General features: G+C 45.9%; 1 protein-coding gene across 6 annotated transcripts in view; it reads right to left on the bottom strand.

Annotated features, from left to right (window-relative positions):
* LDLRAD3 (low density lipoprotein receptor class A domain containing 3) overlaps positions 1 to 16277 on the bottom strand; it is a 263153-nt gene that overhangs the window by 206295 nt on the left and 40581 nt on the right. The window contains exon 1 of one of the 6 annotated variants that reach the window (XM_043482563.1): positions 862 to 882. The exons of 4 other annotated variants lie outside the window; for them this stretch is intronic. The gene's annotated coding sequence lies outside the window, so the exon portion shown is untranslated. Of the gene's footprint in view, positions 1 to 671; positions 803 to 861; positions 883 to 16277 lie in introns of those variants that run through there. One more of the 6 variants, XM_043482562.1, reaches the window with a different exon arrangement.

Below are 16277 nucleotides of genomic sequence, written 5' to 3'. Positions count from 1 at the left end.
TTTAATGGGTTTGCTCACTTTCCCCTAATATCAGAACAGCCCCACTCCTTTTCTGCAATGACCAAAACGGCATCAGCCCCACCCATAACCCCAAGCACGCAGACTTCTCAGGCCTGGCACGAGGCTCTGCGGGCCCCATCCACTGACCCTGGCTGAGGTGCAAGCCTCCAGGAAGCATCTGCAAAGTCTGAACAACTGCTCCAGCTCTCATTCCAAAAAGAGTCTGACCCCGGGCTGGGACTCACCTCCTGGAAAGCCCACGTCATCTCCAGCTACCTTCAGCCTCATTCCCCCACTCCTCTGTGGCTCTTGTTATCACGGATATTTAGGTTTTCAATGAACTTTTCATGCAGTTACTTTGGAGGTTACCCCCTTCTTGTGCTAAATAAAAAGGTTTTTGTTTGTTTGTCTTTGACTTGAAGAATAATGTAAAGTTTACAGAAAACTATATGGAGAGAAAAGCAATCCAAAAAGAGGTATATTCCATGAACCTACAAATTAGGCACCTCAACACTGAAATCTCTGGGTGGGAACTCTGAATCTGCTTTCTCTCTCTCTCTCCCTTGCTATAATCGTGGTTTCAAAAAGGCACTGCCGAGTCACCCCCACCACTGCCCATGTGTTCAGAGAGGATCTTCAGCTGCAGGGAAGACAGGATGATTGTCGCTCACCAGCACGGTAGGTATCACCTCCGGAGCGCACAGCGCAGAAGCAGGAGTCAAGGAGAGCCCCTCACCACCAAGCGGAGTGTCTGATTTTAAGAGCACTCCAGGCATCATCAGGGTACGAACCATACCACCACACTGCACCCTTCCAGCAGCTTCATCCAAGAGGGCCCATCATCTCCCAGGATGTCCTTACAGCATTTCCATGAAAGCCCAGGCTGATGCTGCCACCCATGTGTGTTCCGCATACAGATTCCACTCCACTGCGGTCAGGCACCTCTCTGTCCGTCTACCCCTCAGATCAGCCTCTTATGTTCCCACAAAACAAACAGCTTCTGTTCCAACTTCCAGCCGTGCCCCGTGCCACCCTCCCCCACCCCCCAGAATAAACTCAATCCCCTGCCACCTCTCCGACCCCGGGAAAAATCCCAAACTTGTGTAAACACTGGGCAGGCCAGCTCCAAGCTCGGACTCCGAGAGCAGGGAGGCGGTGAGGTGTGGAAGGAACACCTCAGGCGACACTCACCGGGCCCAAGAATCACAGACCCACAGTTCAACAACAAGTCACAGATCCAAAGATCACACCGGGAACGCCTGCAGAGAAAGAGCCAACTGAAAGCTTAACAAAAATAGCGTCTTTATGAAGGGAAAAAAAAACCGGGGTGCCAGCAAACCCGGCCTGGCATCAGCTCTTTTCCAGGGCCTTCCATTCCTAGCAGATAACACATAAACATGGAACCACAGCCCAGGAGTATAGGCAAAACTGGCGGGGGCACTGGGGAGGAAGACGTCAAGTAACCATCACGGTCAACTCCCCAACAGGAGGGAAACTCTCCAACACTCCCTAAGGCTTACAAACTTATGAGGAGAGAGGGGGTTATTTTGTAAAACACCATCCCAAGAAACAGTTTTCAGTTTTTCAAAGTTCATACTCCTAAGTCAGCTGCCAAGAGGCTAAGGGGCCCTGCTAACAAGCACACGATTTCAGGAAAAAAAAAGTCTGTTTTTAACCAAACTCCCATCTGAATCAGGCACTTTCCTCAGTGCTGCTTAAAGAACACGAAAGAAGAAAGTTCAGAATCATTTCAAAAACAAAATATTGTTCAGAATGTCCACACAAATAAATCAGCACAGCATTTCCAGCTCTAAATATAGCAAATATCTATGGGCAAGTCAATAATGTTTCAAAATTAATAAGTAACTTCAGAATTATAATAGAGAACTAAGAATTTAAACACTGTGTAAATTTCCATTTTCTGCCCCCAAGCAGCAGGGTTTTTTTTTTTTTCTTTCTACATTTTCCATCCACAGTATTTTTTTCCAGTTTCAAAATTCCCAGAGGTTCATATCTTTAAATAGAAATACAGCACTCAGAATTCCTAACCTCTAGTGAATACAGAAGGAAGAATTCCTAATTTTAGAATATAGAAGGAAGGCTATCTAACTTAATTAATTAAAATCAATAGTAAGAAACCACCTTCAAGGACATTAGCGACAAAAAAAAGCAGACCATAAACTCATGGATTCACAATGTTAGCAACAGGCCGCCACTCAAACTTCCCTTAGAAGTGATCCCTACATTTATGAAGCACCCACAATGTGTTAAGATCTGCACTGGTGTTTTTACACATTATATAATCCACACTGCATACCTACTGAGTGGCTTTTATCGCTATTTTACAGGTGAAGAAACTGAGGCTCAGGATGACAAACTAGTGAATGAGAACTGGGATGCAAATCAGAGTCGATCTGGCTCCCCAAAGCTCTCATTTTTTCCTTAAAACCACCACTGTATTCTTAACACAGCAAAAACAAACAACATTATTATGAAGAAAACACAACCTACAATTGCTGTGGTTCTCTCTTCACCCTTTCAAGGTCTTAATTCATGTATTATTGGAATAGTGGAACTTCTGATATACAAATCCACATCAGAAGCGTTAAAAGACCCTTCAGATGTGAAACTCGTCTCCATGGGCAATCACTGCGTTCTCACATCTAAACCACCGTAGCCCATGTTTTCCTGGACAATGACATTTTGCCATTGCACTGGGTCCACGGAACAACATAATTAAACATTTAATCTCTACCTGTTCCCCACTGCGTGCTCTGTTGCATGGTACACAGACATTCAACTAACTGATTCATTCATTCATTCACTCATAAAGAACTTACTGGGCATCTAAGATAAGCCTATGGGGACCACAAGGTTGGGGTACATTCAAAGCCTACAGCTAACCAGAAGAGAGGTGTGTGCATCTAAACAGCTGTAATCATAAAAGGTGGGATCAGAAATGCCACAAGGAGTAGAAAATGGGATGTCATCAAGGAGGAAGAAAAATATTCCAAGGAAGCATGGTGGAATGCTTCATGGAATAATTCTCAACCAGGCTGATCCTGCAGCACTGAGGTGGGAGGGGTGGGAGTGGAGGGTGTAAATTTGCATTCCAAAGAAACTTTAAGCTAACCTGAGGCACAAAAGCAAACAGTCACGAGGAACAAGAGGCAGGAGCCTGAGAAAAGCTTTAACAGCCACACCACCGGAGTTTGGACTTGACTTTGTACACAGCGAGAAACCAACGATATCAGTTTCAAGCAGGGGAATGATAGGAGATGAGTAACGCTTCAGGTCGGTTAACCTGGCACCCCTACCTAGACAGACACTGGGGTAGGGAAACAGTTAAGAAAATTTGATTTGGAAGCTACTGGAAACTTTTAGGCAGCTGTTTGGGAATCAGAGTTGGGTTTGACTTTACTAACTCCAATATATATTCCCCCCCCTCACAAGAAATATTACAAAAAGTTGGTCAAACTTAAAGTAAATAAATATATTGAGTCTCTATTTGCTAAAGGAGGAGACAACCCAAGTCATCAATCTTTGGCTCCGGAAAACAGCAGATGGTATTTTTGGCAGCAGACCCACTGTCCTAGTTATATGTTTTGCTCAAGCTAATGCTGCACTTGGGTGTTTCTTCAGCTTGCATCACTGGAGGAAGGGGCAGGCCATTCCACAGCCTAACAAGCAATAAAAGAAGCTGCACTGGGCTTCAAATGTGAGCACTTGCGATAACCCAGGCACAAGGACATCGGAGGAGATTATAGTCTTCAATCACCAAAGCTGGGGACGTTTGGCAGGGCTGGGGGCTGGCATTTGCTGAGCACTCTATAAACAATTCAAGCACTCTGTAAACAAACCTTCAAAAGACAACAACAACAGAGACAAGCATGGAGGAGAATCGACAGTCATAAGTGGTTTATGTAGGCAAAACTGGAAAATCCCTGATACTGGTTAAGATTTCTGGAAAATAACCTCTTTATAAGATTTTTTTAAAAAAACTAGCTTTCTGAAAATTGTTTTTCTAGACCTGCCTTTTGAGGTGCTCCTTTCTGTAATAATATTAATAATAATAATAAAGAAACTCTTGCAGATGTGTGACTCATAGCATTTTCTGCATAGATTAAATTTCTGATACTTTCTGTGAGCAAACCAGTAACAGAACAAATGACATTTGCATTTTAACAACACCAACTTACTTAGGAGGGTGCAGAGCCGGTATTATAAAGGGGTGGGAAAGCCTTCCTTTCCTGAAGAGTTTCATTTCACCCTTGCAATCCAACTTTACTCCTTTCGACAGAAACCTTGAGCAGGAGGAAAAACCATCTCTATTCTAATGGAAACTAATTTTTCAGATGTGGAAGAGAAAAATAATACAAGACTGTTTTCTGCACTTTCTTCTTAGCCTTCTTTCAGCCAGGTGACCAGAACAGCCAACCAGATCTTGCCAATGGAACTCATCAGATGATATCTGATCCCAAATCAAGAGACCTAAACTGTAGTTTGGAAGTTTTTGATTTAAGGAAACAAAAATGTCAGTCTCTGAGCTGAAAAAAGGAGCTTCCTAGGAAGTGATGCCAAGAGAAGGAAATAAACTCTTCAGAGATGTTCTAGGAAGAAAACGGTGAAGCAGTCACAGACAGGAGCTGGAGAAAGTACCAAGTCCACTTCTCTGGGTGCCAGGAAGCAGGATGATGGAGAGAGTGTGGAGCTGGGCCCCCATCTCAGAGTGCTGGACAAAGAAAAGACCTGGCACAGTCCCAGCGGAAGAAAAGGGAAGGTGGGAAAAGGGCCCATTAAAAGAAATACAAACACTATACCAACTCAACTCATAATCAGAGTGCAAGTGACTGCCGTAATCTCCAGAGCTGTAATTCTGCTGTGAAAACATGTTTTTAAAAATAAGGCCTCCGTGGAAATAGAAGCCCAAGCTGGAAGGCCTACAAGGAAAACAAAGCGGCACTTCTTCCTTGCACAGCACGGCTTCCTGCAGAAACGCAGCGAATGAGGACAGATTCATTGCTGATGAAGACAAAACAAAGGCCTCAGTTCTCTTAAATGTACTTATTAAGACTTAGCCAGTTACACATTGGCCTTTCCCAGTTGCAATCTCCCAGCCCATAAATATTTAAGAGATGTGCACACAGGCACACGCACACACACAAACACACACACACACACACACCCTCCATACCTGGGCCCAATATATGCACATACACATGTAAGCACACTCGGGCCCATGCATGCATGCACACACATGGAAAATATTCTTTCTCACTGAGCAGGAGTGGGATACCCACAGAACTGTCCATGGGTTTACAAACCTAATCTTGTAATAGGAGCATTTAAAGCCTTAGTCCCTGACCACAATCAACTCCCCAGGGAAAGAATCTTTCTCTGGCTCTCTCTCTTTCTCTCCAGGTTCTGAATTCCTCCTTTTATTTTTCAAGACTTCCAGAAGTCCCAAGGCCACATAACAATCCCACACTCTTGAAGAAACCCTGGACTTGGGATGAGCAAGGCTTTCTTTAGAGACAACCCCACACCCCCATCAGTGGCACCCACCACATCCAATCTGCTTCTCTCAGGCCTCGGGGTGTACACACAAATGGCTTTTGGAAACAAAAAAGGATTTGACCCAATTTGTTTACCAATTCTGCCTGGTATGTGAGGCCAAGCGTTTGTTACAACTGATAAATAAACTGCCCTCCCCCAACATAAATGGCACTGATGATAATTACCATTTATTGAGTGTTCCCCATGTGCCAGATGCCTTTACAAACATCTAATATTTATAACAGCCTTAATCAAAGGAATCACTAGCTCCATTTCACAAATGAGGAAAGGCCGCACGGGGAGGTGAAACAGTCTGCCCAAGGTCACATGGAGTAATCAAGGATCTAGGATTTATACAGGGCTGAGACTGCCTACACTTTATCTTCTGCTGGAATGTTCCATCTGGCCCCCCAAAAAACATGACCATAGGAATGTCCAGTCATCTCACACACACACACACACACACACACACACACACACACACACCCCAGCACCCCACAGAACAAGAAGCCTGCATGTCAGTCACAAGATTCTCCTGCAGCTTTCTCCCATCAGAAAATTTACGAGGATTTTACAAAAATCACTAGTCTGCGAAAGCTATGAAGTGACTTCCAGTTTTAAAAACTGACAAGAATCTCCCCAGAGCCAATTATTAGGGCTGATACAGCTCATAAAACAGACCATAAAACCCTCTCTGTTGGATGAGTCGTGTGTTTTCCTCTTCCAGAGGCCTGTCGGAGGGGAGAGCGCTAGACACGCCTCGCCCAGGCCTGTGGTCCACCACACCCAGGAAAACCTGCAGACTTCGCCTCTTTCCCTCCTGGCCCTTATCAGAGCCTCTCAAGTGTGTGCAAAGGAAACATCATTTACCAGCCTCCTCTACCAGAGGGTGATCTCAGATGGGTCCCAGGAGCCGGTTCTAATTTACTTAAACAATTGAGATCTCTGTCTCCCCAGTTACTCATCCTTGCAACGCTGGCCAGCAGATATAATTGTGAAGCAGGTAGGCTAGACTCACCCATCTGCCGATGCGGTGCCAGCACACGTTGCAAATTACAGGGTATAAATTTAGCAGGGTGGGTCTTGACACACATTCCTGCAAATTACATGTTCCCTCGCTAGTAGAAAGTTGCAATAATTACTTCGGGTGCACACACTACGTCCACTTACTCTGGGCTTTTGGGAGCGCTGACAGCAACTCAAGAGGAATCTACAAAGATTAAAGCTTAAGTGTATAATGCCTGCTGGGGAGGTGGGCCTTTTCAAAAGCTCTTGGAATTGGAATTGCTAACTTTCTCCCCACAGATGGAGAGTCACTTGGGCCCAGTGTGTGGGGCTGAGACATAAATAGGAGATGGAGAGGGGACACTGCACGGGGGTGTTGGGGGGCGTGGTAAGAGCAGCACCGGCCTCCCTGAGCTACAGGTGGTGCTTTCCCTGCAAGAAGCAGAAGGGGCATTGGTGCAGCCAGCCAGATGCAGCTGGAAGGGAGGCCTGGACCCCTCGGGCTGAGCTCACTGGAGATTTCACCCTGTGCAACGGGGTGCGATCTATGTGCCGGGCATTAAGTTCCGGACACAAAACCTGCACCTGCATAGGGTCCTTCACTGCTGCCACCCGAGTGGAGATGAAACTAGCACTCAGTTTACAGAGGAGGAAACCGAGGCTCTGAGACTAAACACTTCGCCCAAGGTCACTTGATCAGAGGAGCGGAATCACCGGGTCTGTGTAACTCATGCTCTGAAATTCCAAGGGCTGCAGCATCTGCTGAGGGGCAGGCAGCCCCAGATGCGCACTGGGGCTCTGGGGAAGGAGAAAACATCACATGGCCATTCAGAGCCTCCTATGCCTTGGTCACACAACACAGTGCCTTCACCGAGGCTGTTCCGTTTAATTCTCGGAACAACTCTGGGACTTGTCCCATCCTCTCAATGGCACCCATGAAGAAATAAAGGTGGGGGAAAGTCAAGATCATCCATCTAGTAAGTTGCAGAACCAAAATTTTAACCCACTTACATATACCCCCCAAATTCAAGGCTTTTCTCTCTAAACTGAGAGCTGAAACCCTGAGTTAACCGTCACTCTGATAACTATGCAGCCTTCACGATTCAGGGAGAAAAAGGATTAAAGGAGACCAAACGCCTGGGGCCAGAGAATATGGAATGGTGCCACCCACAAGGTCCCAGAGTCCATGCTTCCAGCAGGATGGGGAGCAAGTAGGCTGTTTTTAAAGCCACAGCCACAGTGGACACTGGCAGCAGATTTGGTGTTCATTTCTGACTCTGCTTTATTGGCATAACCTCTCTCTCAATGACTGTGATGTAACAGGGCCATAATCAGGAGTCCCATGCTCTCCAGCCAAAGGGAATCCATGTGACCTAAGCTGAACTAACAGATGATCCCTCTGTAGAGTATGACTCTTGAGAAAAGAGAAAAAGACACTGAATACACTCCATTCCCAGCAAGAAGCGGGACATGCCAGGATCAAATCTCTCCAATGCCATTCATCTCAGAAAGTCGCAGGCCTCCCAACTGATGGAGCTTCCACTTTCGTAGGAAAGTAACACTGAGAAACACAGGTGTTGTGAAGAAAAGCAACAGAGGACTCCCATAACAGCAAATCTGCATGGAGTGTACACAGACACAGAAAAAGGGTATTAGGCAGGAAGATGGGCATCCAGAATGGACCCACTCATTCAGAGAGAAGACACTGCCTGAGCCGGTTGGATAAGCTAAGATCAGGCTCAGCCATCAGAAGAGCGACTTGTCACAGCCAGATCGCTGTCTCGTCACATCTAATATTGACAGGACATTTCCTCTGAGCCATCATAATTGGGTGGGTTAATTAAACTTGGAATTCTTGAGCACTCAAGGTTACGACCTCCATCCTGACTTCAGGAAATTGCACATTCTTTGTCTTAATTGGAAATGTGTATGGTTTCACCTAACAAAAATGTGTATGGTAACCTAAGAATGCACGCAAGGCTCCTCTAGACCAGAGAGTTAATGAAGAAAGTTGACACAGTTACACAGGAAATGGCTGTCTCCAGATTAATCCATTTATAGGAGGATGAGGAACCCCACCTCATTACCTAGGTGGTCCCTTTCAGTTCTTTGTTACTAGGAAGTAAGAAGCAAGGGAGCGGGTCACCACAGAGGCCCCTGACCTTCTGAGATGCTGTTTTTGAAGGGAGATTTATTGTCTGGCAGCCAAGTGAGAGTCTGGGGGGTGGAGGGGAGGCTGATGCTCAATTAGGAAGACCCAGTGTGACCCTGGGTAGCTGCTAAGACAAAAAGCCAGAGCCAAGGGGGTAAAAAGCGCCAAGAGGAGGTGGTGACAGCTGAGGGTACCAATGGGGCTCTTGAGAACGATCTCATGGGCTCTTACTCAGGCAAGGCAGTAACAGGATAATGCAGTACAAGCTATGCTCTAGTTGTTAACAAAATGATAAGGATGGCACACGAAACAGTGACCTATAGAGCTCCTGTATATATTCTGCAGAAACCAGGGCCAGACAACAGTTTCTGCTCCTGGCCATTTGATACTAGGGACACGAATGGGTGTTGAATTTCTGGGAATTTTTCTAATACCCTGAAATGACTACAGATGTGCACAAATAACATGTTGCAAACAGGCTATCCACAGTGATGCTAATGACAAACAAAAACTTGGAAACAAGACAACTGCCCCAAATTTGGATGTGTTTAAATAAATTATGGATCATCTACAGAATTCAATATAGCCATTAAAACTCGTGCAGAACTGGTAGCTGGTCATAGAGGCATCCTCCCGAGATGGACAGCAGCTCAGTTAAGAGGGATCTTGTGTGGTTTCAAAAAAATCAATTAGTATTAGAACAGACATTCTAAGTTAGGAGACAATGGAAAAGTCTATTGTCTTCATAATACAGACTACAGAAAGTAAAGCTAATAAAAATGATGACCAAAGTTAGGGTGAAAACATCTGAAGATAAACTAAAATAAGAATGTTTTAAGAAACAGAAAAATGTTCACCATGTATAAAATGAAGTTTTAAAACTATTCATACAAACACACATACAACATGCCAGAAAGGATAATAAATCATTTTTTTTCTGAATAGTCGGATTACTGGTGATTTTTATTTTCTTCTTTCTGATTGTATTTTCAACACCAAATAACAATAGGAATAGCAGCTGGACTTCCCTGATCGTCCAGTGGTTGAGAATCCACCTGCCAATGCAGAGGAGATGGGTTCAGTCCCTGGTCCCGGAAGACGCCACTTGCTGGGAGGCAACTAAGCCTGTGTGCCATAGCTACAGAGCCCACGCTCTACAGCTGGTGCTTGGGAACAAGAAAGGTCATCACAGTGAGAAGCCCATGCACCACAAATAGAGAAAGCCCACACACAGCAACAAAGACCTAGCACGGCCATAAATAAATAAACAGAGCTATTAAGAAGAATCCCAATAAATGTGATTTTTCAGAATTTTTTATTGGAGGCGGAGACCAATATAGAACCAACTGTCAGAGAGTAAATCAAAGTAGTTTAGCTTTGTCTCTGACAAGACAGTTTCCCCTAATAATTCAATTAAAAGATTTTTTTGATAAAGAAACCATACAGTAACGCATAAATGAAGCTCATTAATTAAAGAATTCTTCCACAGACGCTTTCTGTAATAAACGGCATCCCTAATGTGCGACTTGGAAATGGAACAGACCCTTTACATTTCCAGCATGCCTGCATGACACTCGAACCACAGTATGTCTCAGACATCCACCTGACCAGTCAGATGAAGCAAAGACCACTTCCCCGGAGTCTTTTTTTTTTTCCTCAAGGTGTCGTTCCAACCACACTCTGCTTTTCCAGGTAGTTCTCTGATAGAACAGGTACCAATGAACATCTAGGACACACAGCCTTCAGGTCTAGGTAAACTGGTTCTACCACTTCGACCGCCAGCATCGCCTTGGAGTGTAAAGGGCACAGCGGTAAGGATGCCAGGAGAATGTGATGGCAGGTCCCACTGCCTCACCTCATGCTCTCTGATTCACCACCTCCCCAACCCTGGCTCTGGCCCCAAACCCTCTGGACCACGACACCAGCATCCTACCCAATCTCTGGGCCCGCAAGCTCGTACCCTCTTGGTCATTTTCACACGGAGGGCTCATCACATCATTGCCTCCACTCCATGTCTCCTCACCTCCTCCACCCACAACTCGACTGGCAGGAAGATTCACAGCCTGCATGACACAGCTTCCATCCACCTTCTACCTGTATCATCTACCTACCTTCTACCAGGACAGGCCAAGATCCAGACTCCCCCACACAATCTGCCATGCTCTAAACATCCTTTTTAGTAGGAAACATTTCAAGCATAAAAAGAAGCATAAATTTTGACATAATAGATTCTCAGGGACCCAGACTTCCAAACTCACAAATATGAACACTTTGCTCGAGTTCGTATCTTTTTTAATGAATACAACACTACTGAGAGGGTGGTTGAGAGCGCCCTCCCATCCGTCATCGCATTCTTTCCACCTTCCCCAGAAGCAGTTGTAAACCTGGGAGGAATCTTCTTTCCAGGTTTTCTCCTTTACTACACATACATAACAACATGTATGAATATAATATACATATGTACGTACATATATGCATACACACTCTCTGTAAGTGCAAACATAATTGTGTATCTATATATACACACTATATACATACACACTAGACACACAGACAGTCCTGTTTTGTGTGGTTTTAAAATAAACTCAAGTGGCATATGCCATACAGATCCTTTCCTTTTCTCACTCTAAATTGCTGGAAAGATTTACCCACATCAATGTGTGAGGATCTAGTTCTCTAATTTGAGTTGCCAGAGAAAGCTCCACTTGAGGACAAGGCCATCATTTATTTGCTCAGTCCGCTTAGCTTAAACGGACATTTCACCACTGCAAACAGAGCTACTGAGAACGTCCTGGCTGACGTCTCTGCAGGCACAGTCAGGGACCCCATCTTGAGAGACAGTGTCTGGTCCAAAGCACACACAGCCCACCCTTCCTAGACGCTGCTGTGCCCAGGGCCCCTGGGGACCAGGTCATCACTGTTGCTCATGCGGGACACTGGCCCCTGCCGACTGAACCAGAGGGGAGCCTCTGATCCAAGACAGGGTTGCCAGGGACCAGCAACACCCTGAAAAAGTCAGGCAGGTGGAACACATGCCTCCCTGCAGGGCTTTAGGGCACAGCTGGCTAAAGAGCAGGGAGCTGAGTGGGAAGAGAGGGAGGAAGACAAGACTGGGATGGCCTGGACGGGAAGATGGAGGAGGCGCTGGGCAGGATGAGAACACCCCGAAGCAGCGACCACGCAGGCTTCAAGACAGATGGGGAGAGGAGCAGTCTCCGTTCTGGAGAGCCTCCTGGCTCTGGTCTAGGCCCCTAAGGGGGTAGCCCTGCTTTAAGATCCTTTAATCTGGTTGACTTTCATCAGTGAGGATGGCCTGCAAGGATCAGTTAATGTAACCTCCACCACAAAGCCTTCTTCAGTCCAAGTGATGGAATCAATCACTCACGACATCCCTCTTCTTCAGAGCGTACACTCAGTTCCAGGACATTGTTCCCTGCCAGGTGATTCCAAGTCCGTCCTCTGTACAAGGTGGTAAGGGCCCCCCAGGCACACACATCCATCAACATCTCCCCTACAATGCCAAACACAGGGCTTTGCACGCAATAGGTGCTCAATCAGTGTTTCGTGACTGAATAAGAGCTGTGAGTCCCTTAAAAGCAGGACCCACTTTCAGCAAACATCCCGGCTTCAGTGTCCAGCAGACAGCAGGTCTTCATTGAATGTGGGCTGAACAAATGATAGAAATGTAGGCTGCCGTGGGCAGATGTGTCTGCCCCAGCTACCCTCCCAGGGCTCGTAGCAGTGAGCAAATTTCAAAGTGGAGGTGACCAAGCCAAAGGATAATTTATCTCCCTAAAGATGCTAAGTGTCAGTTAAACGGCTGTATTTAATAGGGCCTGACTTCGATGGGCCATTTTGAATAAAAGCAATAACTGCTCCAGTAATGAGCCTACTTTAAATTGCTATTACTATTACTACTCTGAGTCCACAGGCTTCCTTGAGCCATCAGAACAAGGTCCCAATTAGAGGATCCTCTGCCTTTACAAACCACAGGCCCCCAGCCTCACATCTTTGACCTCCCTGGAGCCATAGAGGATATTTTTCAAGAGAAACCAGGATAATCCTCTCCAGAGGCTCATTCTAGGATTGTTTATTGGGTTCCTCTGTGTTGCTGTTGTTTTTTTTTAATCAACCCGCCCAACTGGCTCTAAGTGATTACACACAAGTCATGCATACAAGTCTGATAGAGACAGAATATGCTATGGCTGAGGGGAGGCTGGTGTGAGGGTCTCAGAAAATCAACCTCCTATTAAATGTGTTTATTCAATTTCTTGCAGCCATCCAATACTTATTAGCCCAGAGAATGTTTGCAAGCATGAAAGAAGCTGGGAAAACGGGTGGGGGACAGTGGGAAGGACTGTAACTGGCAGGACTGACTGTAATCTGTAACAGACACACATCAAAGGCTGAAAACCAGATGACAAAGGAACCCATACAACCAAAACCAGTCCAAAGATCTTCAAGTCCAAAAGGAAGCGCAAAACATCTCCACAGCCCCAGCAATTCCAGGAATAGAGGAACGGGGACATGAGAGGGAAGAACAGGCCAGTCCACTCTTACACACCGTGGGGCTCCCCTTCTCCAGCAAACATCCTTAAGGTCACCCGGGTGAGGCAACTTTTTTCAGGAAGACATGCAGATCCGAAAAAGCAGCAAGATCCAGCGTCCATCACCAGGCGGCTCCTCTAAACATAACCCCCTTAATTAGCTGATAAGCCAGGAGGACACCGTGATGAAAGCCCAAGATCCAGAGTCAGGCACACCGGAACACAGGTCTCAACCTTACTCCTTCGGAGCTGTGAACCCCGAGCAAGTGACATGAACTCTCTGCACCTCCGCCTCCTGATCTGTCAGACGCGGGTAAGAAAGTCACCACCGCTTCATACCAACAGCTGTCATCTTTAGAGCACACATTACGGGTCATTCTGCACACTAAGTGTCATGCGTGTACCATCTATCATCCCACGAGGCTAGGACATCACTGTCTGTGGTTGACAGATGAGGAAACTGAGGCTGGGAAAGGAAGCAGTCATCCCCAAGGTTGCACAGCGGGCAGATGGAGGACTTGGGACTTGAGGCAGGTCGGGCCCATCTCAGTCTCAGCAGCGTCTTAGTCTCTAGACCGCAATGTTCAGAGTTTGAGTGAGACTTTAGACCCAAACCAATTTCTGTTACTGTTTTATGAAATATTACTTACATTTGCTGCTCGGATTCCCTCCAGCATGATCCCTGCCTGCTACCTTCTCAATCAGGCCAGTGTGTGTGCATGCATGCTAAGTTGCTTCAGTCCTGTCCGACTCTTTGCAACCCCATGGACTGTAGCCCACCAGGGGCCTCTGTCCATGGAATTTTCCAAGCAATAATACTGGAGCAGGTTGCCACGCTCTCCTCCAGGGGATCTTCCCCACCCAGGGATCGAACCCACGTCTCTTATGTCTCCTGCATTGGCAGGTGGGTTCTTTACCACTAGGGCCACCTGGGAAGCCCCAATCAGGCCAGGGAGGACATCAATCCTAGATCAAGAAACAGACCTCCATCTGACATTGAAACCATGCACAGTGGGCTATCACCACTGCCATCCAATGTCAATTCAATGGCAGATGCCCTCCTAGGTAGGCAAGGACCCAGGGAATCCCACTGAAGCTCAGACTACTGGACGAACAGGCCATCTCCTCCTCCAGACCCCTAACTAAACCAGAGGTGTTCTGACCCAGAGGTGGGCCCCCTTTACCAGCACTACATTCACAGTGGGAGGGAGAAAAGAAAACCTTGAATCCACGTGAGCCCTATTTAACACAGGAAACAGTCCTGCTGGGAAGGAGCAAATATTTATGCACATGATTAACCAAGGAAGTAGGCTGCTCTGTCAAAAGTTGAGCAAAACTTGATGAATAAATAGCCCTGCCCATGAAATAGCCTCTCATAGACCTGGGAGCGCAGAGCAGGGTTGATTCAGCTCCTCAGTGCTCAGAAACGAATCCTGTAGTCTGTAGCGAATGGACCAGACACCTAGACTGACTGGGACTTTTAGGGACCTCCACTCCCCACTCCCTCCCCTTCCTTTCCCAGGGAAAAATTCTCTATTCTTTGTATCTCTGGCCAGGACTGTGTACTCAGGGCACAATTAACTGCTACCAGTTGGCTGATGCAAGAGCCTTAGGGGAAACCAACTCCTCTTTTTTCCCTAATTGTCTGTTTGTATGCTCCTAATTTTCTATCATTCCCCATCTCAAATTTTACTTTCAGAAGGACCAGAAGCCAAGCAGTGAGGAGGAATTTCTAACATTTGTACTCTGCAATGTTCAGAAAAAAAAACAGCATCTTCCCCTGAAAAATAACCTTCAGGGCCTCCTGGATAAGCCACAACCATGTAGTGTGTGCTGGACTGGGTACCGGCCTCCATACAAGGCTGCAGTCAGCCCATTTCTGTGTCCTGGACCGTCCACCACTCTAGACCCCTAGAGAAGGTGTTAACAAGGAAGCTATTCATGGCCAATACCTTTTTTTTAACCCCAAATTCTGCTCACTCTTTTAAAAAGAACACCCAACATCTTGGCAAGCACAGTGGACTGGGCATCAGAAGACCTGTGCACGCCCTCCTCACGTCCTGGGACTTGGTTTTTTTTCATCTGTCAGAGGGAGAGGAATCTATAGAAGTATGGATTAGGGGATCGATTTAGTGGGTCACATGCAGCAACTTTTTAAAGAAATGGAATGGAATAGATTGGAATAAATCAGAATGTAGCAGACACGGAAAGAATAAGTCTGAATTCAGCTTTGCACAAATGTTCTAGTTTGCGAAGTAAATGTGATTCTGAAGTTTGATCAAGACATAATTCACACGCCAAACTATTCACCTATTTCAAGCGTACAGCTTTTACTACATTCAGAGATAGGCAAGCAGCACCACCATCAATTTTAGAACATTTCATCATCCCAAAAGGAAACCCCATACCCAGGAACAGTCCACTCTCCATTCCCTCTCAACTCCCACTCTCACCTGAGCTTACCATCAATCTACTTTCTGTCTCCATGGTATTCTGGACACTCCACATAAACAGAATCCTACATGTGTTCTTCTGTGTCTGGCTTCTACCACTCAGCATAATATTTTTAAGGTTCAGCCATGCTGTAGCACGTATCAGTATATCATTCCTTTTTATAACCGAATAATACTCCATTGCATGTAACACATTTATTTATCCCTTCATCCACTGATGAACATTTGGGTTGTTTCCACTTTGGGGCTAGAATGAATAACATTGCTATGAACCGTTTATGTAAAAATGCTTGTGTGGACATATAAACACGTTTCTATGGGTAGTTATCAACAAAGATTCAAGCCAGTGAGCTACAGAGTTAGTGAGAGTGATACCATTCTGTGATTGTTTTAAAAAAATCATTTCATGGTTTTTCCTTTGGAAAAGAAAATAAAGACCATCAAATCAAATCATTCCTGTTGATGCAGTCACTGAGACTCTATGGCCAAAACTGCTTCACTATGATCCTGGGACTTCTCTGGCAGTCCAGTAGTTCAGACTTAGCCCTTCCACTGCAGGGGGCA

The sequence above is a fragment of the Cervus canadensis genome, chromosome 11 (genome assembly GCF_019320065.1).
Source record: "Cervus canadensis isolate Bull #8, Minnesota chromosome 11, ASM1932006v1, whole genome shotgun sequence".
NCBI classification, from domain to species: Eukaryota; Metazoa; Chordata; class Mammalia; order Artiodactyla; family Cervidae; genus Cervus; species Cervus canadensis.
The sequence above is the reverse complement of the archived record's forward strand: the minus strand, read 5'-3'. Positions and strand labels throughout refer to the sequence as shown.